Source organism: Accipiter gentilis, chromosome 22 (genome assembly GCF_929443795.1).
Source record: "Accipiter gentilis chromosome 22, bAccGen1.1, whole genome shotgun sequence".
Classification (NCBI taxonomy): Eukaryota; Metazoa; Chordata; class Aves; order Accipitriformes; family Accipitridae; genus Astur; species Astur gentilis.
Window position 1 is genome coordinate 21,935,305 of NC_064901.1, and position 24,485 is coordinate 21,959,789.

Genomic DNA, 24,485 nt, shown 5'->3' on the forward strand with positions numbered 1-24,485 from the left:
TTTTTGTAGAAGTTCCCAGGTGGAGAAAAAGGATAGGAAGAGATGACAATTGCTTTCATCTCAGAACTAGCAAAGCCTCACGGTGCTCTCTTATCCGTTTATCTGAGAGCATTTAATTCTTCCATACTCTCCAGACCTAGATGGATCTTCACAAATTAAGTGAGTAAAATTTATTCTAAAAATAGCCTATAATAAGCTTTTTTTTTCCTCCCCTTCCTCAAAGTATTTCTGGGAAGAAAAAAAAAATAATTTTGAGGTAAATCAATATATTCTTGACCTTCTTCTCTGGTTTGTGAATGAAGTCCTGTTTACCTGTAGCTTCTACTCCAATTAATTCTGTGAAAGGTCAAAAGAAATGAATTCTAAACTTTTGTCTGACCGAAGAATACCTAGGACTCCCAGCTCTCTGCCAGCAGATGAAGCAGCAAGTCACCTATCCCTCTGGCTTACAGGATGATGTGTTCTCTCCCTGAAGACTCTTAGAAAGGGAAAAATAAAATGGCAGCTAAACTTACCTTTTCATTTGATAGTAAAGACAAATGATTCAAACTAAATTACACAAAACCTATTTCGTAAAATGAGGGTTGCATTATTTTTCTGGAAAAGGAGGTAAAACTTTGCACTGAAGCGAACAAATTTGTTATTGTAATGAATTCTAAACAGCAGAGCTCATAAAAAGATAGACAGGAAACACACGCAGGTACATTTTCTTTTAAATTGTCTATGGGCTGCCTCAAATACATATGCTTCTTTTGAAAGCTCTACTGTTCTTCCTGCCTTCTTACTGCTATGCAACATTCACGTGAAACAGAATCTACTGCCACACAATTCACAAAGCAGTTGTAGTTTCCTATGTTTGTATGAGCAAAGCAGGAGACTGGCAAAGGCAAATTTGAAACTGGTAAGAGGGAACACTTCTTACTAAATTCATAGATAAAATAAATATTTAGTGGCAGTGACTTTTGTAATCCTGTCAAAGCTTGACAGGGTTTGAGCACAACTGGATGCTTGCAGGGATGTATTTTTCCACTTTATTTATTGCACATATATATAAAACCCAATTGTTTTTTTAAACAGATAACCCATGGGCTATATGCATCAAAACACCAAGCATAAGAACTACCACCTTCTAGTTAACACTAGGAAGGAACAACTAAGTAACCTTATCTTTAAACACAGACTAATCAATAATTATTAAGATTTTAGACCCATTTGTGTAATGCATACAGTACTAGGCATTATCTGAAGAAACCCACAAACTAGACTGTGTCCAGTGTGGCAGTCTCAAGTTCTTTAGTCACCATGTTCTACCTTTCTAAATCAATACAACCAGTACAAAATCTTCATGTGAAAATACATATGGAAAACATTATTTGTATTAAAGCCACAAAAATTACTGCTTCTCGTGGCAACTGAGACCACAATTACAAGGTGACAAAACAGTATATAAAGTCCTATACCTGTGTAAGTCTATTGTATAAAGGGGTTCTGAACTAAGCTGGTCAGAAAATTGCTTGAACATGCTGTTTCACAGGCATCAAGGGATTGCAAGCTGTGGTAGAAAAGAAGGATCTGTTCCCAGCTCTGTACCAACCTGATGCAAAAATCCAAGCAACTTCCCTTAGCTCCCCAATTTCCAGCTGTCACACAGGCAAAGCAGGATGAAGTGATGCTTTCCTGGGACACAGAGAACTGAGAATACTGTTTGCTATACAATAAACCTATACACTAGAGAGGTAACTCTTAACACAAATATGCCAATAGATACCAAAAGCGGAACTGAAAAACAGCTGTTCCTGTGGATGTCTTTTACCTCCTTACAATAGATCCATTAAGTCTTAAGATCCTTCAGTGACTTCTACCTGCTTAGTGGTGAAAACCATAGCCAACAGCCAGACTCGTTCAGAGCTACTTGCACACTGATGGGCAAAGGGCAAGAGTTGAATGTTCTGTTTTGACCTCCCCGCACTATAAATCAAAATACTTCTAGATTAGAGCACAGACTGCACAAAGACATCCAGTTCCTCCTGTTTGTTCCCCATGCTGCATGCATTAGTGCAAAGGGCACCAGAAAAGTCGTCTAGAACACCAGGTCTTTAGATAAGCCAGTGACTTTAAGCCATCAACTAATGCTCTGATTGAAACATCTCTTACCTTAATGTAACAGCAAAAACAAGTAAGGAAGACTTGTATCCACAGTATTATCTACATATCAACGTGATGCCAAACAGTTCTGCTTTGACTGCCACACGTTTATTTGTCTGATGAGTCTAGATGGCCTTCTTGCTTTTATTTCAAACAACAAGCAATGAAGTGAATGCACATATCAACTGCAGTAGGTCATATATGGCTATTATCTTCTTAAGCAGCTAATATCTCCAAACTAACTTTTCAAATGACAGCCAAGAACACAAAATCTTTATGACTGATACAGCAGCATTCCTCCTCTGAGGAGGAAAGGAGATGGTAAAGGGTGGTAGATTTTTGGAAGTCCTTATTGGCAGGATAGTACAGATGCAATAAACTTACATGAGTGCAAGAACAGACTGGAAGAGACCCATCAGAGGCTACCAGACAAACCACAACAGGTTAGGCTCTCCTGAGCTGAAAAACAGAGAGGCTGAGACCACCGAGTCAGTTTTGTGGTGAAAACAAACACTATAGATTATTAGCCTTTGTGAATGGCAAAGATAGGTCTGCAACATACCAAAAAGCAGGAATATGTCTATGCATTTGTGCTGGGACAAAACAAAAAGCATTAAGGAAAAAAAAAGAGTTGTCCTGTTAAAACTACTCAAGAACCAAACTATACTCATACTAGGTAAACGCTAATTAAAAATGCTCAGCTATTACCAGCACTATATTCAATCGCTTTAGTAAGTAACACCAACCGCCACTCCCCCCCCCAACCTACACAACAAAAAAAAAAACCAAAACCACACCTCTGGACTTCAGGAAATGTTACAGCACAGATAGTAACCAGTATATACACTTTCCCCTCTTTTTAAAATACCTTGCTCTTGCTTTCAATATGCCATCATACAACTGATGAAAAAATTCAATCTGTGGTATCCTCAATATCTGGCTCACTCCTGCGGACAACTTACACCAAGTGGCAGACGGTAGCTCTGCAATACAAGAGCTTATCTACCAGGAACAGGTTACAACATCTGTTCAAATCCGAGAAGCCAAAAAAACTGCAAATAGGTCCTGCTCTGCCAATAACTGCTAGTAACAGGACGGCTAACAAGAACTCAGAAGAACCTGAATTATCGGTCTTAAGACCCTCTTATAGCAGATCAGTGAAGTTCACGAACTTTAAGACAGTAGCCTCCAAACTTCCTCAATTTTCCTCTCATCTCCCTCTGACACATTGCCTCTTCATCTCCTTGTCTGAAAGGGGACACGAGTGTGCTGTGAATATACTGACAGGGCTGTGGGTATTGGAATTCTGCAATGTGAGCGACCCACAGCTCTGCAGACAATGATCTGCTGCTCTAGGGCAGAGCAGCTGCATGATGCTAGCCTGAAGTTTACTTTCTTAGTGCCTAGCTGTCAGCTAACACAGCAGCACGAGGCTGCTAACCCAGTGCCTGACCTGCTGCAGCTACATCTGCTACTTCAGTGATGATACTACAAAGGCCTGCATAGGCATTACCAAAAAGAGAAAAAAAAATGGAACAGACTAGCCATGAAACCACCTCCTGACGATGACCTCAAACACCCATCTCTGACCACAAAATTTCTCATTACCCTATGGCAACAAGGAATAAAGCAAGCTGATAGCCTCCAAAGCTCTCTGGCTTGAGATTACTCAAATATTTTTGAATTATTTGAAGGTACATTGCAATTATTATTTTCAGAATCTGTATCTATTTCATTCTTTTTTACACAAAAGGAGAAACACCAAAGAACTTCAAATACCACAAGTTTGCAATAGTGCCATTTACAGAGTGACAGACAACTTTGGTTAGTATTATTTACCTGGATTTTTCCAAAGGCAGCCAGTGTCTGCCCACCCTGTCCTCAACGAGAGTACCTGTGCAGCAATAGGGTAATGGTCTAGTAGATTAGCACAGTAAAATAAATAAAACATGTCCATGTAAGTGAATTCTTCAAATTGAAATATTTTCCTAGAAAATCCATCTTCTCTTTGGTACCAGTTTTATTATCTCCTCCTTACACCTGTTCCCCAATGATACATTAAAGACGTCCATTAATCTTCATGGAAATATAACAAGAGGTACCTGGACTGTCTCTCCCTTATAGTGTAAGACATTTTCTTTTCTAGCTTGACTTAAATTTTGTAATTAAAGTTCCCAACTGACCTTCAGAATAGTGATCTGAAATGTGTATTAAATTTCTGTTTTTCCCAGCTAAATTTTGTTTATCTTGCGTATTTCCTCATTTTTTTTCCAGACTACAGGAACGGAGAGGGAGACAAAAATCAGCATTATCAGCTATTTCTTGGTAGTAGTAGTGAATTTAAAACAAACAAACAAAAAAAACCCACAAACCCAACCCCCCCCCCCAAACATTAAAACTTACTGTGATGTAAAGAAGATAGCAAAGGTCTGAGAAGACACTCTATGAAAGATACTAGACACAAAGCAAATAAGCAGAAGAAGCAAATTGCCAAAAGTCCAAATCATTAATTTGGAGCAATTAATGCATGATAACATATTAGACCATCTGTACTTCTAGAACAGATAACAACAAGTCTTAATACAGGCTCCCTAGAATAATTAATTTTGGCAAATCATAGACAAGGAGTAATCATCATGTTTATCCCTCTTTGCAAGACATTTTACAATTAATAATTGATATGAGGAAGAAGCATTGATGTATGAATCCCAGGGCAACTTCTTTTAAAGCAGTAGTGTATAGGTTTCTTCCTCTTATTCTATGAAGACATATAAACATTAAAAACAACTACAAAAAGAATTGTAAAAGTTAATCCTTTTATCCTTATCTGTAAGTCGTGGGGGAGTTTTTTGTACACAGATGCAAAATGTGTATGTCAGGTACTGTTTAAGCTCTACAGGAAGGTATGCAAAAGAAAATTTCAGTTAAAAATTATTATATTTTTTTTTAAACATCTCCCAACATTCCAGCAGACATAGTTTGGGAAGCATTTTGAGTTTTTGTCATCACAGTGCTAGAACACAACAATGACTGTATTTCGCGGGAGACAAACTATGGAAATCTTAAGTACCTAAGAGAGATCTGAAAGACCTGTGGACACTTTGGCACTGTAGATTGCCTAATTTCTCAAGAAATTTTTTTCTAAGTCGCTTGGCCACAATAGTAAGAGGAAATACAGGCAGTAGTATGACACAGAACAGAAGACAAGGCAGGAAATGAGAGTATAAGAAGGGAGTATGTGCATTTCTATCCTGTGAAAGGACAGAGAACTACTAAAAGGAGACAGGATGGAAGAACATTTAAGACAGCAGGAACATTTGAGCGTTCCCCCCCTTCCCCTTTCTTTTTATTGACTGAATTCAGACCATGAGACACACAGAAAGTATGGATGATAAATCACACTTGCACTTCAACACTTAAATCTTCAGCAGAACAGAATAAGAAAACTAACGCTTGCAAGCTCCTATGTCCTGAAAGCAGACGTTCAGATCCACTTACAATGCCTTTCCCCTGTTCCTCTCCACAAATGTTGTCTCTGAGCTTACAGAAATGACTTTGTTTGTTTGTTTGGTTTTTTAAGATTAGCCAGAAGTTTACCTTCAGGTATTTCAGCTTTTTGCATAAGAAAGAACCCTGAAAGCAATTCTATGGAACAGAATACTTTAGGTCTCCTTCAACTTTTTTACTTTGTAAATACAAACACAAGACCTAGAAATCTGGTTTCAAAATAGGCCTGTATTTTGCTGTTTCTTCCTATATTATCGGAATATGCAGCTCTGTACTCAGTCAAAAAGATGCACTGGAGGCAAACATTTTGCTAGAGAGATTTTTAAAGTATCAACTATACGTATTAGATTAGTTTTCTGCCACTAAAACACAGCCAGAAGTTATTCTGCTAAGGAGCTGCAAATCCACGGTGTCCTGGAAAGCTCTGAACAGTCTGCTTGTTTTCAAGCCAAACATGCCACAGAGCACTACAATGGGCAAAGCAACTACATTTACACAGCAAATTGCTGCGGGGTTGCATATTGGACCCAAGGGAGACTACAGAACCAGTTATAGAATTCTAGGACAATACCACATATGAAGATTGTTGTATCACCCTACTTGAGAACGACAGTGAATCAAAAAAGCCTTTAACTAATGTTTATTGCAAGCAACACACCTTGTGCATGTGTAAAGTAAAACGTTACTGCTTTTACTTAAGAAATGTAACATGTAACCTTAACTCAAAGGAACAAACTTCGTATTATTATTTTAAAACCTCTCCTTACTGAAACGTCTTAGAATAGCAGAGCTGTTTAAAAATCTTTCTGAAGTATGATAGAGGCCTTTTTTTTTTTCCTTCCCCTGTTAAGTTTCAAGAGATCTTTTGGACTAAACAAAGCAACAAGTCTCAAGTTTCATTGTCCTTTGCAGCCATCAGACAGTCGTGCAAGCTGTTTTGAGGAGTCCTTTAATCTCAGATTGTTTCTACTAACAGTACCAGATACAAATGAGAATCAGTTAATATTATACTACAGTAAAAATTCACTCACTATTTCTCTCTCATTTCATTTTATCCAAATGAAAGCTTTTTGTTACATGTTACTTGAAGAGAGTTCAAATGCAGCCCAGACAGCTCCAGGAGAGCACACTATGCAGTTAAAATAGTAAACACTGCAATAATAACTTCTACCTAGTGCATCAACTTAGAACATGGTAAGGTCTAATTTCCCCTGGCTCTTGGCACAAGGCTGCAAAGGTATAGCTCCAGTATTGTCCATGAGCAGAGTGGAAGAGATTGGAACGGGATGTGGTATCGTGGAAAGACAAACAATTCAATCTACCACATACATTGCAGGGTAGAAAGGACTAACAGATGCAACAAGGGAAGCTCCAGCATCACTCCTGGCACAGAATGAATGCAATCATTTTGTTATCTTGTCTCCTAATCAAAGTTGAGACTTCTGCTGCGTATTCTGGACAAACAGCTGTGGTGGGTTAACCCTGGCTGGATGCCAGGTGCCCACCAAAGCCGCTCTATCACTCCGCCCTCCTCAGCTGGGCAGGGGAGAGAAAATATAACAAAGGGCTGGTGGGTCGAGATAAGGACAGGAAGAGATCACTCACCAATTACCATCATGGTCAAACCAGACTCGACTTAGGGAAAATTAATTTATTGCCAATCAAATCAGAGTAGTATAATGAGAAATAAAACCAAAACTTAAAAACACCTTCCCAGTATCTGCTTCCCATGCAGTCACAGCCTCCTTCAGGCATCCACCTGCTCCCATGTGGGGTCCTCCCCGGGCTGCAGGTGGAGATCTGCTCCACTGTGGACCTCCCCGGGCTGCAGGGGGACAGCCTGCCTCACCATGGTCTTCCCCACAGGCTGCAGGGGAATCTCTGCTCCAGCGCCTGGAGCACCAACTCCCCCTCCTTCTGCACTGACCTTGGCGTCTACAGGGTTGTTTCTCTTACATGTTCTCAGTCCTCTCCCTGGCTGCAGTTTCTGTGCCCGCCACAACTTTTTTCCCCTTCTTAAATATGTTATCACAGAGGTGCTACCACTATCGCTGATGGGCTTGGCCTTGGCCAGCAGCAGGTCCCTCTTGGAGCTGGCTGACAATGGCTCCATGGGACCTAGGGGAAGCTTCTTGCAACTTCTCACAGAAGCCACCCCTGTAGCCCCCCCCGACTACCAAAACCTTGCCACACAAACCCAATACAGCAGCCATCCACAAAACTTCACTAGCTTTTAAGCTACACATGCAGGACCATAATCAAAATGTCAGATTATGTTTCTGAAACATATCTAAACTTTCCAAGCCTCTAGAACCAAAAAAGAAACAGTATGATATACGTGCCTCAGCTTTCCTAATCCGCTAAGAAAATACAGCCATGTCTATCTAAAAATTTCCTCTTTAATAAGGTCTAAATAACCATTAGATTAGATACTATAGTAGGTTTCAACTTCAGGAAGAGCGAAGCCCAGAAAGACTGAATACTACTTTAATCCAGAACAGTCCCTCCAAACAAACAAATCTATAACCAAAGAAATTTACATCTACTTTCCTGAACTACAAATGGCTTTAAAAGTATTGAGGAATAATTAACTTATGGCAGAACAGAAGTTCCTTCCAAGTAAACAAATCTACAATCTTTTAATGCCCATTTTCATCTCCATGCCAAAGACGTCTATTTTGGAAGGGGCTCAGATCTGCAAAAATTTTATTTGAACACAGACACGTTTCAGGTAAAAACAGCTAAGCTGCTATTCTTCATCATACAACATGCCCACAGATCTGTCTCAATGGAGTTTTCATGAAAGCTTACCTTCAGGAAAACAAGAGGATCACCCTAAAGGAGGGGCAGGGCAGTAAGAACAATATGAACACTACAGTGCTCTATTCACAGAGCATTTAAACAGCGTAAAGGCATTTTTTTCCTCCAGCAGAATATCAGCACGGTAAATGTGGATATGACAAGAGTCAATACAAAAGTAGGAGTTCCTTGGTCTTGAAACTGTCAATGCTCATAAGGCACTTTTAAGACAGTAATATCTGACAGAAGAATAACTGTTTAATCTGCTTTAGCAAAGTGGCATATAAATTTCCAAATACAAGAAGCAATCCCAAGTCTCAGAGTAAACTCTCTATGCAAAAACTTGTCCAGTTAAAGATAGCAGCTACCAGAAGAGTGGGGGACAAAACCAAGTGGTATTTCAAAGGCTGATTGATTCCTTATCTCAAAGCAAAGCTGACTCCTCTTCAATTTTGTTCTCTGTACCAGACCAGAAGCGGAATGCCATCATTTCATTCTGATATGTATATGTGTACTTAATTTATGGAGTTAATCATCAGAGGCATTTCATACTGGGATGCATACAAACAATTTTACATACCATTATCAGATGTTCAAGAAAAGACAATCCTCTCTCATTTGAACACCTTTCTACATTCACATTAAGGAAGAGGAATTCAACTTTATGTTGCTCTTAAGATGAGAAACCACGGATCTTGCACCAAATGGAAGTGTTCTGTTTCGTGACTTATTTTCAGCAACCATAAACTTGATGATTGTTTTGCTATTTAAATAATCTGATTGGTTTGTGCCCTGGGTTTGGCTGCGATGGAGTTAATTTTCACAGGAAGCTGGGAGGGGGCACAGCCAGGACAGCTGACCCGAACTAGCCACGGGGATATTCCGTACTGTGTGATGTCATGCTCAGTATATAACTGGGGAGCAGGCTGGGGGGGTCAGTGTGATATCGCAGCAGGGGAAGTGAAGGAGCATCAGGTTCCATGTGGTGAGTAACTGCATTGTGCATCACTTGTTTTGTATATTCTTTTATTAGTACTATTGTTATTATTGTAACTTCTCTCCTTGTGTTGTCCCAGTAAACTGTCCTTATCTCAAACAAAAACCAACCAAATAAAAAAAAAAGACTGTTGTAGTTTAAGCCCATCTGGCAACAAAGCACCCAAAGCCACTTGCTCACTCGTCCCCCCGTGGTGGGATGGGAAGGAGAAAATATAAAGAAAAAGCTCGTGACACAAGGACAGGGAGGGATCACTCACCAATTATGGTCACAGGCAAAAGACAGGCTCAACTTGGGGAAAAACCAAAACCAATTTAATTTACTAACAATTAAATCACAACAGAATAATAGGAAGTAAACCCAAATCTTAAAACACCTTCTCCCCACCCCTCCCTTCTTCCCGAGGACAACTTCACTCCTGATTTTCTCTACCTCCTACCCACCAGTAGCACAGGGGGATGGGGAATGGGGGTTGCAATCAGTTCATCACACATTGTCTCTGCCGCTCCTTCCTCCTCAGGGGCAGGACTCCTCACTCTTCCCCTGCTCCAGTGTGGTGTCCCTCCCACAGGAGACAGTTCTCCACAAACTTCTCCAATGTGAGTCCTTCCCGAGGGCTGCAGCTCTTCACGAACTGCCCCAGCGTGGGTCCTTTCCACGGGCTGCAGTCCTTCAGGCACAGACTGCCCCAGCGCGGGCTTTCCTGTGGAGTGATGGCCATCTTGGGGGGCATCCCCCTGCTCTGGTGTCCTCCTCCCTGGGCTGCAGGTGGGCATCTGCTCCCCCGCTCACCTCCACGGGCTGGGGGGGGACAGCCTGCCATCTCACCACAGGCTGCAGGGGCATCCCCTCCTCTGGCATACCTCTTCCCCCTCCTTCACTGGCCTGGGTGTCTGCACAGGGGTTTCTCTCACATCCCACTCCCCTCCTTAAATACGTTCTCCCAGAGGCACTACCACCGTCACTGATTGGGTCAGCCTTGGCCAGCAGCAGGTCCAACTCGGAGCCGGGGAAGCTTCTAGCAGCTTCTCACAGAAGCCACCCCTATAGCCCTCTCCCTCGCTACAAAAACCCTGCCACACAAACGCAGTGCATTTTGTTATTTAAGTAATCCAAAATTATTGATTCTGGATCTGTGTTTTGTAATTGGCAGAATCCCAAAAGTTTGAAAAACTAGGTCTAATCACAGATTAGTCTGTCTCAAAAGATACAAACTCTTCATACAAAACCACAAATATAATGACCAGCATTCTCTTTCCTATCTTCTGTATGGTCCTAATGGAGCAGCAAAGGAGCAGGAAGGGCAAAGTACAGAGCACCAGTCATTTAGGAAAGAAGTTGATTGTTCTGCAACACCCACAATGCCTGGAGACAAATGCCCTCAAGCCAGTACTTCCAAACACAGAGGTCAATCACCAATTCTCTAAAAATCACTTGAAAATGAAGGTGTTCCTGGATTTCTCAATCCAACTTTAGCTCTTTCTACCCTGATGAGCAACCTATGGAGACACAGGATACCCTGCACTTCAAAGACAAATTCAATTTTCTTTCTGATATAGATATGACTAAATCCTTTCCGATGTATTTATGAAAACTGTAGCAAATGTCTGACCATAGTAGAAAACAAGCGTTTCCTCAAGGCAATATCAAACCTCAACTTTCCCTGGTTGTCTACAGCCTAAAGCACACCTTAAATATTTCTGCCATAGCTGAGGCGATTCATCAGAAGAGCAACTAGCACCACACTCTGAGCATGACAGTATTACTTAACACAGGTCAATTGTCCTCAGGAGTGAACTGAAACTCTTAAGATGCACAGTTAGTCTGATATGTTCTTCTGGTACTCCTTTAACCACGGAATAAATCATGCCAACTTGCTAAACTTGCGAAATAACAACTTGATCACAAAAGAGCCTTTTTATTGGGTTATCAAGCCGACTTTGTCTACCCTGCAGTCAAACTACCACAACGACCAAGCATAACCAAAGGACACTGGACTACTCAGTTGGAAACTGAATAAGACAGGAAGGGGGAATTGTGTCAGGTGTCTCATGAAACTACACCCTTACTGGACTTCAGGCATTAAGAAAATTGCACCAGAAGATCCAAGCATTTTCACACTAGACTATGTTCCTATTCTGCTGCACATAATCAAATCTGTCTCAGCCCATAAGGAATTGTTTCAGTAATACCCACCTTTAGGGTCTCATGTACTACAGAGTACTTCAGAATTGTTCTGGTCAAGAAATTACTATGAAGACACACATTTCTACTTTGTAGTTATGTTTCTAAAATTATTAAATTACAGATGGAGCTAAAGAAGCCTATTGACTTGGTACTCACAGTCCCAAGTTGTTAACACTCCCAACCCCCTCTAGCAGTACAAATGCAGGAAACTGTGAAGAGTTTAAGGTTCAGGGACCACTGCTCACTGCAGTGAAAAACGACTGCTTTCCTCACTGAAAGTAAAAACAACTTCTCTCTAAACCTTTGAAAAGAAGCTCCAATATGTAACCAAGGGATACAATTGTAGTTAGTCCATACCTGCAGCTATGCACCTCGCTCTAGCTGTTCCAGTCTTCACTCTAAAAGGTAAGACAAAACAGACATTGAGTACCCCAGAGTTAAAATCAGATAATAACAATCATTTTAACATGAACTCCATCTTGTACAATGCTGAGGACTGTGAAAGTAAAGCATATTTCTAACAACAGAAGTCATCATGAGGTGGTAACAACCCTCATTAGACTCAAAAATGAAGTTACACATTTCAAAGATACAGAGAATAAATGAAAGGGTGCAAAAGAAAGGACTGCAAACATAACATGGGTGAAAACACAAGTTTTTTAGCTTCCTAATAACGTTCAGTGGACATATCCTACCCATCTGGCTTTTTGGCTCTTATGACAGAAGCAGTTACCAACAGCAGTACCCACAATCCTAAGCTCTTGTATTACACTATTTCAACAGCAGCAGCACTAACAGATGACAATGAAGCTGCAGATGGGAACTCTTTAAGATAGAATAGATGGAAATGTATGAAAAAGGTCTGAATTAGGGAACACAAAGAACTAACAACACATGGAAAAAAATATTATTTCTACATCTTAAACAAGTCATCAACCAAGAACCATACAGACTTTCTGTACTAGCACCTCATAAGTAGGGGATGCTACTCTGATTCAGGGTTCTCTTTCTGCAGATTCAGTAATTGACCCACAACACAAGCTAGCATATATTTAAATACAAACTTTGGATTTTTTAGTTCTCTGGGGGGGGGTTTGCTGTGATTTTTTTTGTTGTTTTGTTTTTGGTGTTGTGGGGTGGGTTTTTTTTGTTTGTTTGTTTGTTTTTAAGACTTTCTTCTCTGCTTCCTCCTAGGTTATTTTGCAGAACTACACTCATGGTAGTCTAGCAGTATTTTACAGAAGATCCAAATCCATTTACCTGTCTACAGATACCAAACCAAAACCTGCATTTGTCTGTAAGGAGAAGAGTTATACAAGGCTATTTGAGTTCCCACATTTTCACTACTTCACAGGCCCTTCATAACCTTTGTTCTATATTCTTTGAGAAGCGTGGATAAGTGATCCATATCCTCTTGTAAGTTGTCTTGTAATATTAATGTTTATCACATGCATTCATGCCCTCTTTTCCAGACAGAAATCTCTTGGGAATTTTTTATCACTATTTAATAATAATTTTCATTGTTCTAATTTCTTCCGAATTTGTTCAGTTGATTCAATAAAATATTATACCCTCTAAAGGAACACAGAATTCTAAACACAACAACAAAAAATAATTTCCTTATAATACTAAAGAACAATAAATCCATGAATCCTGAGAAACATAAATCAGTTATCCAAAATATGTATTTTCAAAATTATGAATTTATCTCTTCTAGAATATTACTGAAAACTGACTATTGGTCAGGGAACACTTTACATACTTATTTTTGTTCTGTTTCACAATAACATTCTGGATGATGAAGCTCCTACTAGCAATTCGGGCAAATATGTTACCTGAGAACACCTCCTTCCACCTCGCCCACATTCCTTTGCTTTTTTTGAAGTCTAATTAAAGAATATTTGTTTATGGCCAAAAAATGGTCTCAGATTCCTGCTAACAGACCTGGCTTCAAAACATCATGCAACACAAGAATTTTGTTTTCTTCCTTTTAAACGTGATCTTTGCCAGGTACTTAAGCCCTATGGAAGTTGTCATAAATGCCAAGTTCTATTTCTGTGATAATCAGCTTTCAGAAAAAAAAATTAAATACACAGCTCATTGATCTTATAAATGCTTAAGAATATACTTGTAAACAACTTTTTAATGTTAAAAAGAAAATCTTCCCTTTGCATGAGTAACTACGTAACACTCTAGAGAATTAATTTAAAAACTTCAAAGGACCAAAAGTACAGCTAACATAGCCAAAGGAACCCATAATTCTTGGATACCTTTGGGAAAAAAATATACACCTTACTGAATCAAAGGCAAAATCCAGGACAACAAAAACTTTAAAAAGCAAGCAGCAAATCTGACAATCACCTGTAGAAAGCCTGGGAGAATGCTCTTAAATCATAAATGTTTCTCAAAACAAAATTGTTTCAGTATGGTTCATTTAATTGCATGCAGAACATAAATAAATCAAATACTTTATCCAAGTTTATACATCAGAAAACCTGGCCCAAAGGCCAAAGAATCTGACATACGTATTTCTTCTCAGAAGAAATCAGAACGTGGATACCTCAGATCAAAGTATATACAGGTGGCATGCTGCTAGCTATGTGTGTAGCACAGCAATTACTGTAATTAACTGACATGGCAGTAAGCTCTTGTGCAAACTGCAGATTCAACCCAGCCCAACCTTACACACTGATAGCGAACTGTTTTCATAGTTGCATCAGTGTACGCTCTTAGTGGGGACAGCAAAACAATTAACAGGTGTAAATTGGGACATCTCGTCACAGCTTTTGCAAAGAAGATTTCTCCTGAAGTTGCCCCCCTGACTAAAGTCCCACACAGTGAGTACAAATGTCACTTCCAACTTCTTCTGTAGAAAGCTGGGAGGAACCATGACAGCACCTGACAATTACACGTAGAAAAATGAAGGCTTAACATTTAGATTTAACACTTAGCACTGCCAGATCTAAGAGTGACAAAATACACTCTTGCTGATAAACAAACAGTTTTAACTTCTGGTATGCAATATAATATAAATAGAACTGCAGCTGGTAATGAAAACAAGTGGCTCTAGCCACTAACTACTAGACAATGCATATAAGCCCAATAAATCCAATGATACTGCTTTGATACTCAGTTGCAAAACTTCAGTCTCACCAGCACTTAGGACCATCTGTAAGAGAATACCGGATCATTTAATGGATTCTGATCAATGAAGTTACTGTCACAGTCAGCACTTGTCTAGACCAGATAGTTCTGATTTCTCATTACCTTTTCCAGGAATTAATGTTTGTGGGATGTCAAGATTATCATTGACAATTAAGGAGGCTAACAGATAAAACAGACCACATAGCTCAACCTCAGATACATCCTGGCATCAACAGTCTCTCTCTCACATAAATCAACATTCAGTCTGAACTCACTGTGGATTTACATACTTTCAAGTACCAATATGGCCAAAGTAAAAATCTGGAAATATAAAAATAACTATTTCTCTGGAGGAAGCGCAGGAGGGAGATAACGATGCATCAGAGAGCGAAGAAGCAAGTGCACTAGATAAATCAGATTACGAATAGAGAGGCCTATACAAACCAGATTAAGTTTCAATTACTGTACAACTTGGGTCACAACCCACAGAAAGTGTGTCACTTTCTAGTAAACTTTACTAATGAGACAGCAAGACAACAGAGATAGCAATGAGAGACTCCTACAGTGCCAAAACCTTATGAAGGAAGCAGCCATACTTTCTCATCTGAGAAATGCCCTTCTACTGCTATCTACACCACCCAAACCTCTCAGCACCAAAAGCTACTTGCTCAGTGTAAGGCAACAGCTCCTAGTCACTGCACCTGCTCACTTTATTTTTGCAGACAGAGCCGTCTAACACTGTTTTCTTCAGTATCACCAGCACAAGTACTAATGTGTGTACAGGTTAGCAGACAATCTGTACAGTTAGTAAGTAGACCAGTTAAATTACTCACAACAGTATGTTCAACTATCACGATGTAAGTTTGTCCAACTTAAGATATAACAGGAAGAACAGAAAGAAGAATAGAAGAGGTGCACATTTTCAGACCACTGCAGATTAAGGAAAAAAAAAAAAAGGGGGGGAGGGAACATTTTAAATGCCATGCTTTGCGTTACTGTAATGAGACCATCATAAAATACTTAACATTTGGAATGTAGACCATATCTGCAATGTCTGCTCCATGCCCAGTAAGCAATTACAGCTTAAACATTCCCAAGGTTGATCGTTAGTCTTACAACCCATAATGAAAGTGTCAAGAGACACACTTTGAGAATGCAAAACAATCCTATGGTCTACTGCTGAAAACATGAGACCGGAGCTTAGAAGACATGAGTTCTGTTACTAGCTATGGGACTGAATAGCATTGGACAAGTCACTTTATGGTACTAAAAGAGTTTCCATTTGTACAGTATTATCATCTTATTTGTTTTCTTCGTGAAAAGGTATTTTGAGAACTAGTGACAGAATGTGTTCAACACGAGTCAGAGAGTATCATCACATTGTTACAAGTGCATCTCAGCTGAAAACCTAGTAAACAACCTCATAAAAAGAGTTTTCACAAAACATTTGCCTGTTAATAAAAAACAAAGAATCTCACCAACAAAAGACTTACGCTTGCTATATCCTTCCAGATCATGGCATTAAGGGACTCTCAAAATACCTCAAGAGTTGCAAATACAGAAGGTACACACACCCACACAACATTTTATTTACTTTTTGAATGAGGATCCAAAATATTCAGAAAACATGCATTCATGTTTTGCTTTTTGGATACTGTACACGCCACAGGAAGACCTATCAGATGTAGCACAGAGTTTTATAACTTCTTTTGGGGAAAAGATTGAGGTGTAGCAAACAGAAACAGTATTCTCAGTTTAACCGCTAAGCCTACTCCTAGAAGCAACAACACTAGCTGAACTTTAACAACCTCATCCATCTCAGCCACTAGATTCAAATACTAACACTTTCACTTACCTATCCCTAAAGGCAAGATAATAAAATTTCAGTGGGAAAATCATCCCCGTGCAGTGTTTAGACAGACACAGTTTGCATAGCTCTGCGTTAAAATAATTTTATAATGATATCAAGGTACTTACACACTTTCGATTACACAAAAGAGAACAGATTCAAATCCAAAGAGAGAATAAAGATGTATTGCAGGTCTCCCCACAAAGATCCTCAAATGCAATCACTATTCTGTACTATTACACCTAAATTACCAAAAGAGGACACAGTGCATATGACCATTTCCAGCATCTACTGCCAGCTTCGGAGGGAAAATAATTTTGAGGTGTCCCAATTTTGAAAGATCAGAATTGAACTGGATACAAAATTCTGAGTAGGCTTGAAATTCTGTATTTGCAAAATGTTTAAGTATAAACATTTATATTTTATTTCAAAGAAGCATGACTAAGAAAGACTGATTTACCTTAAACTTGTGTCTCTTGCTTGTCTTATATTAGACAAATACTTGCCATGAACTCTACCGTGCAGAATCTGCCATTGCCACGCCTGCAAACCAAAGAGTAAAAATATGCTCAATTATTATTTTTTTTTTTGTAACAGGCACACGGTCAAATCCTTTGCAGAAGTAAATGGATACAAGTCTCAAATTACACTCATTTATATCTGCAAAGAATTGGAGTCAATGCTCTATTTTAAGGAATGAATATTGATTCAAATCACTTTCAACAACAAATAATTTCCATTAACACTTTAAGAGATTTAATATTGGGTGTGTAGAGCTGAAGCTTTAAAAAAATATTTCTTACTATTTCTTTTTCTTCATCAGAGGCAAACACTGGCGTTGCTGTGGAAACTTAGGAATGTCCTGACTTTTGTTCAAAAGCCCAAATGACATAAAAATCTAACCATTTCACTGCAAAACAGCCTTCCTAAGCTTCTCCTCAAGCTCTCTCATTTCTCAAAATTTGCATTTGTTTCTCATTTGTCATCATTTGCAGCACCATTTGTATATACTTTGGTTTCTTTTCTGCAATATTTACTTCCCTCTTCAATATCTTTATATAGTACCTGAAGCATAAAAACCACTGTAAATAATACAGAAAAAAAGAAAAAATTCTGCATTAATTTACAACCTAATACCTACTGAAAACAGACCAATGCATAAACACATGCAGCACCTTGAAGCATTATTTTTGTCTGAATACCATTCACAAATGTAATGCCACACTTAAGATGACCTTTTCTCTCTGAAGAAGCCTAACTTTCATTCTTAGTTACGAACATCTAAAGATGACTAAGAGAATGTCTTTCCTACCAATACCTGCAGCCTTTTACTCCACAAACTACCCTCATGGCCCATTTTGTGACCCTGAAACACCCTCTCCAGGCTGCTCGCCTGTGATGATTAATGCTCACTGACTCTTGTGCCAGCATAGCTTCACTTGCTCCTCCCGCTTCCCAAGGCCTCAAAAATCCTCCCTGCTGTACAAGGCTGGATATGTTGCCTGATCTTAGACTTTAGCTAGGTGGGGGGAGAAGGGTGAGAAGGATCAAGAGTGTCAATGCACTTAGCCAAGAACTAGAGAGACTCAGTGCTTGCTTGTAGTTTTACGCACGTATTTTCAGACGTTCTTCACTTACACACTTCTCCATCAATTCTTTCCGTTCACTTTTCCTGGAAGGCACAGTATGACATCAGCTGGTTTCCACTGCTAGCAGGAGGAGACTCCAGAAACTTTATGACAAAAACAAGTGCTATAAATACAGTTTTGGCTGCATGAGGACTCAAAATAGACATAAAATCCTCTTATATATCTTGCTGGATTATCAGGGTTTCTATACCTCATATCTAGATTCTGGAGGTACCTTACTGCTTCCTGAATCAAGCCCTCGCATGTAACAGTCTACGTGGCACATTATCTTCTCTCTGTCCTCACATCAGGGAGGATCATCACCAGTTTCTTCCTAAACGAACAGCACGCATCTCTGTACAGCAGCTTCAAACACAGAATGTATCAAATACTGCATTCATAAAGAAATATGTTATGACAACTTTTAGTACCTCCCTGTCTAGAACCAAATGATACGTGTCACAGCAGGTAACAATTCTTACTTCATTTTTGGGGGTTATATTACTAGAGAAGACTGGATATAAGCTCTTCATGAAGACTAGATAGAAGTGGGGCAGAAATACAAAGCAATAGATCAAGATATTCTTACTGTAGATCCAGTTTAAGCCAATGCTCTTGCCAAAAGAATAGAGCACAGCTCTTTCCTCACCAAGCTATCCATCCCCACCTCTGTATAACAAGCCTGAGAAAGAAAATGATCCAGGTGTGATCCAGCCTACCAACAAGAGGAAAATAATAGTTTTAACCCGGACATGTTTCCCAATTCAATTCACTGCACAAAGACAAAGATGCTCTTGGCAGCACAAAGGAAAGGGGAAATGCATGAAAGATGGAACAAGCCTCTTTCAGAGCAATACTGGCACATGCTCATTCAAATTACTCATGGAACTACATAATCAGAATTAGGTACAGAATTTCACATAATTAATTCTCTACTGATTAATCCTTTTTAAAAGCCTCAAGTGATAAATAAAGCTTTCACTACTTCTGTTAAGAAAACATTATACTTGTAAGAAGTGTATGCATGTTCTTCCATATAATCGCCTTTACTGCCCCAATTCTTTGTCAGTGGACTGCCTCCAATATTTAACGACATGTCACTTCCTATCCTTGATTAAACTACATGATTCAGCTTTTTAAAAATCACAAGTAAATTTTTTTCAACTTTCACTTTTCACTTATTCTTCCTTGAGTTTATTACCTTTAATAGCTTTTCAACAGCAGTTATAAGTTTAACTAACTTCAGATGAACACTGAACTTAATTTCAAATTCCTGTAATGTTCCCACATGTCCACCCTTAACCCAACTCTATTATTCAATTGCATAGCTATGACATAAAAAAAATATTTTTTTTCATAAAGAATAAAAGCAGTAAGCAGTAAGGTAAGAAGAAAATAAAAAGTTACCCCTTCCTGTAGAATTTCACAACCTTCAAAAGGATGTCAGACTAAAGTTAATTTCTCACTTGCCTCCAACCTTGATGAAACAGCTTAGCTTAGCTCTGAACAATGTCACTTCCTTACATACTGCCCTTAGGAAGATTCTTACAAAATGGAAGTTTTAAAACCCCTAGTGCCATTTTACAGCCTGGCTTTATCTCTCATCTACACAGTGCACTTGGTGAACACAGATTTCTTCAGTGTTCTATCCATTTACCACGACATCTTTCAAAGAATGGACAAGCAATATTTTTTGAACATGCAATAGTGTACTTCCAAGAGGTCTTTTGAAACTGCCTAATCATATTCCTGCTACAAGACTACAAGCAAAAATTAAGTATGCTACCAGAAAACACTTTAGAGGAATTGTACAACCCCAATCACTGGCATCAAGCGGTACCAGGATTTGCTTTTAATTGGTATTGTAAATGCGGAAACAGTTTAGATCATGTTTTTGCCACTTTGCTCTGGCTAGTATAAACAAAAGGATGTCAACTGGCGAGTCAGGAAGCAGAAAAGTGGGAAGAAAGAAAGGCAGAAGGCTTTAAGAGGATGTGAGAATTAGGAAACGTACAGGCCACTTAAGTAGCTTAACATCGCAGAAGCTGCATATTCACAATGAATTTCATAGGTTTTCCGGAAGAAGATGGAACAACTACTGTGGTGTGTCCCTATTAAACAAAGAATGATGAGAAAACAGCCACAAAACAAAGTTGCTTGAGTTCAAGCAGTTCAAGAATGAGATGACCCTCTGTCACACATCACAGTTCCCTGCCTGCAGATACAGTGCAACTTGGACATTGCCAGGCAGCTGAGATCCCTCAATTTGCCTTCAAAATTTGCTTCTTCCAAGTTCAAGATACCCACAGCTTTCTCAAGAGGAAGACACTGAAGACGCTGCAGTTGTAGGAAAGAAAAATAATTCAGGCTGAGTTTGTGGAACATGGTCCTCAAGAATGATTTTAGCAAGATGCTACCTTCTGTTTCACAAGTGAAAATGTTTTCCTCGCTTAAATTCCAGAAACAAAAGGTCGGATGCCTATTTGCACAGATATTCAAAAGGCAGCAGAATTTGTAAGTGGACAGCATCCCCTAAAAGACAGAAAAAGTACCGTATAACCTATTTTCCCTCTTTCTCCCCCTCAAAAATTGTATTGCCAAAGTTGGATCCAGTTGCTGCCGCTGTTTTGAGCACCTTTCTGCTACTCAAAGAACATCATATCAACAGTTTACTACAGTGTCAGCAGCTAACAGACTTGTTGCACTGTTTGTTCACCTGATCTACTAAAGAAAAGCAAATAGTCATCCTGATGTTTGTTTGTGGGGCCTTAATACAAAGTTTATGCAAACGCACAGCCAGGAAAGTTGTAGTTAAAAGTTTCCAGCTCTTCCTAACAAGGTATTTCCTACAACCCCATCCCTCAGCACCAACTCCTTATTCCAAACTAGGCTGGCCAGGGTCTAGCTCCTCATTAATCCCCCTTGCCCATAACAAGCAAAGACAGTACTCAGTTCTTCCAGGACAGGATCTAGCTTTCATTAATCTTCATGGCAGTGACAACAGACCTTATATGGGAAGATACAGGCCCTGGTTAATCGCTCCCCAAAGCAGGCAGGGACATTAAAATCCTCATCCCAGAAGACAGCAGCTCTTTTGGAGGTTAAAACTGTATCTTTCTGATGCCACTGCCACCCACTACATACTCTCCCTGCAAGACAACTGCCTTCCCTCCTCCACTCCCGGTCCCTAGACTCCCAACTTGGATGAACTGCATTTTACAAAAAAAGAAAACATCCACAAACAGATCACCTTTCACTTGGAATGCCAGTCCTCCCCAGAGACGCAGACAGACATACAGACGGACCTAACAACAGAGACTGACTGTAAGACCCGGCTCTCAATTCTGCTCAGCAAATGCCGAAGGCACACAAGGCCAGCCACACTGCCTAGTTAGCTAGTGTGCTGCTGCTGTACAAATATAGAAAGCAGAAAGTGGAACAACCGTTTCAGCAGAAGGGATTCTGCTCAGCTCTCTGAGAGGGAGGAGCAGAGAGCTGAACCAGCCAAACTGCTTTACCCATACATGGTCTCTGAAAGAGACCATTGCTAAGACAAGTTCCTTTACACATGCACATCCTCATTCAGTGTCACACTGCTCAGGGGAAGAAAAGAATTAGAGTGTACAAATTTAAAAGGAGTTACTGTTTTGAAATTGGTTCCAAGTTAATTTTGCTTGAGCCCACCTTAATAATGCAGAAATGTCCAACACTCTTCATCCAACAGAATCTGGGCAGCAACTCACACACAAGACAAAAATCTCCCTTCCAGGGAATCCCCACATACACCAGCATTTCAAGAACTACTGAACTGGTCAGGTCTTCCTTGTTGCTTTTGGTCGCACACATCCGCATACTAAGCTCTTGGTTTGACCTTCCCCTCCCCCCACAAATTGAATTATAGCCATCTTTTTAAACACTCTCCCTTTTAAAAAATATTTCCCTTAACCAGTGTCCTAGTTTCAGCTGGGATAGAGTTAATTTTCTTCCCAGTAGCTGGTATAGTGTTATGTTTTGGGTTCAGTATGAGAAGAATGTTGATAACACACTGATGTTTTCAGTTGTTGCTAAGTAATTTTTAGTTGAAAGTCAAGGGTTTTTCAGCTTCTCATGCCCAGCCAGCAAGAAGGCTGGAGGGGCACAAGAAGCTGGGAGGGGACACAGCCAGGACAGCTGAACCAACTGGCCAAACAGGTATTCCATACCATGTGATGACATGTCTAGTAAATAAACTGGAGGGAGTGAGGCTGGGGGGAATCGCCACTTGGGAACTAACTGGGCATCAGTTGGCGACTGGTGAGAAATTGCATTGTGCATCACTTGTTTTGTATATTCCAATCCCTTTTAAATTATTATTATTCTATTGTTATTATTATTAGTTTTTTCCTTTCTGTTCTATTAAACCGTTCTTATCTCAATCCACGAGTTTTACTCCAACCCCCCCCCCCCCCCCAATTCTCTCCCCCATCCCACTGGGTGGTGGGGGAGTGAGTCAGCAGCTGCGTGGTGCTTAGCTGCTGGCTAGGGTTAAACCACGACAACCAGTAAGCATGACCTTTCCCATTGATTGACACCAACTACTATGGTGACCTGCCATATCATGTCTGCTTTCCCAGTAGTCCTTTTTGCCAGTGTTTAAACAAAACCCAAATATTTTTCTACGCATTCTTCTTGAAAACAGAAGAAATCCACTTCTATGCAGCATCCCCTCCTCTCCCTTCATCCTGCTCCCCTTTTCATGTTCTGGCAAAGAAAGAGCACAAAATTAGTGTAACTAAAACCACAAGTCCCTAGGTATTTTTTAAAAAAAAAAAAAAAAAAAAAAAAGTGGCATAGTCCCCGATTTTTTTAGTACATGGATATGACAGTCTGCAAACTCGAAAGCAGTTTCATTTACATACAAAAGCATAATTTTTCATAAGAGATATTAACCTATGCTGCCGCCTACTTCTTATACTTAGCGTATCCCACATTTATGTCGTGATACAAAACTATCTTACAGAAGTTACCAGAAAAGTTTTCTCGTACAATTAAGTGGAATTTGCGACTATGAGCTATATCAGAAACGTACTAACCAACTCAGAACTCTGAGAAGTGCATTAGTCAGGTAGTTCTGTAATGTGACTTGCAAGTAGATACAAAAGTGCTGGTATTTAGACAAACAATCTCAATATTTTTCAAATTTCTCATGACTGAGATAATGGTTTAGGCTCCCTGCACATTCAGGAAGACACTAGCATACTCAGATTTAGCTGTATGCCTAAGCATATCCTGAATTATTTTCCTCACAAAAAAGGACCATGAATATGCGTCCTAGTCCTGCTCCCCTGAAAGCAGTTATGAAATGCCTATTAAACTTAGTCTTGAATTAAATGAAAAATACTATAAACCCCAAAGAAATTCTAGAGCAAACTCTCCATCGATTCCGATGTGTCATAGGAGCTTCCACGCTATGAAATACAGACAGTACCACCTACAGCCAGTCTCTGTTACTGATCAAATCCTGGCACTGAATGCACAATCCAAAATGTAATATGGGTGGCTTTACTCCATAAATATCAGAATATTCTCACTTATCTTTTCCTAAGTCACCAAGCATATGACCACAGATTTCTGAGCAATCAAAACTGCTTTACAGGAGTAAATATACAACCCTTTTTCTCCCCAAAGACTTTGCATATTGATAATTTTCAATGGCAATATCACTTCTAATGTCACTTACGACTGTGCAAGGAACCTTTACTGTTTCACTCATAAATTGTGCTAGACATTGTACAGTCATAACACAATGATGGGCAAGACAAAAAGAACCAGAAGAAATACAATTCTTCACTAAGTTGACCTGTCACCAAGATGTATGTTTTTTTAATTTAGAAGTTAAAATGGAAAATGGGAATGTTTGGAAGGCAAATAACAAGGAGGCACAGGTGAGCTGGCAAAAAGATTTTGAGATGGTGCTCTGCTTAGGAATCTAAGACTATAAATGAGAGAAGAATTACTTTTACACTGTGATGTGCCTACAGGAAATGCAAGAGCTAGACGTGACATTCAAAATATATTCTCTCTTCCCGAGAGACCAATATTTCATTGCCTTCTGAAGGATCATTTATCAAAGCTGTATCTTGCAAGACTTTGCAGAGATATTAAGATGCCTGGTGTCCATCCTGCAAATCTCTACATATAGTAAATTAAGAAAAATGCTGTCATTTTTGCCTGTAGACTTGGACATTGT

At 39.5% G+C, this 24,485-nt stretch overlaps 1 protein-coding gene across 21 annotated transcripts in view; it reads right to left on the reverse strand.

The window, feature by feature from the left end:
- The window catches only part of CELF1 (CUGBP Elav-like family member 1), a 71,745-nt gene that overhangs the window by 42,645 nt on the left and 4,615 nt on the right, over positions 1-24,485 (reverse strand). For 13 of the 21 annotated variants that reach the window (XR_007509179.1, XR_007509180.1, XR_007509181.1 and 10 more), the window contains exon 2: positions 11,993-12,033. The exons of 4 other annotated variants lie outside the window; for them this stretch is intronic. The gene's annotated coding sequence lies outside the window, so the exon portion shown is untranslated. Of the gene's footprint in view, positions 1-11,992; positions 12,034-17,088; positions 17,172-17,431; positions 17,454-18,266; positions 19,445-24,485 lie in introns of those variants that run through there. 4 more of the 21 variants (XM_049825728.1, XM_049825726.1, XM_049825725.1 and 1 more) reach the window with 3 other exon arrangements.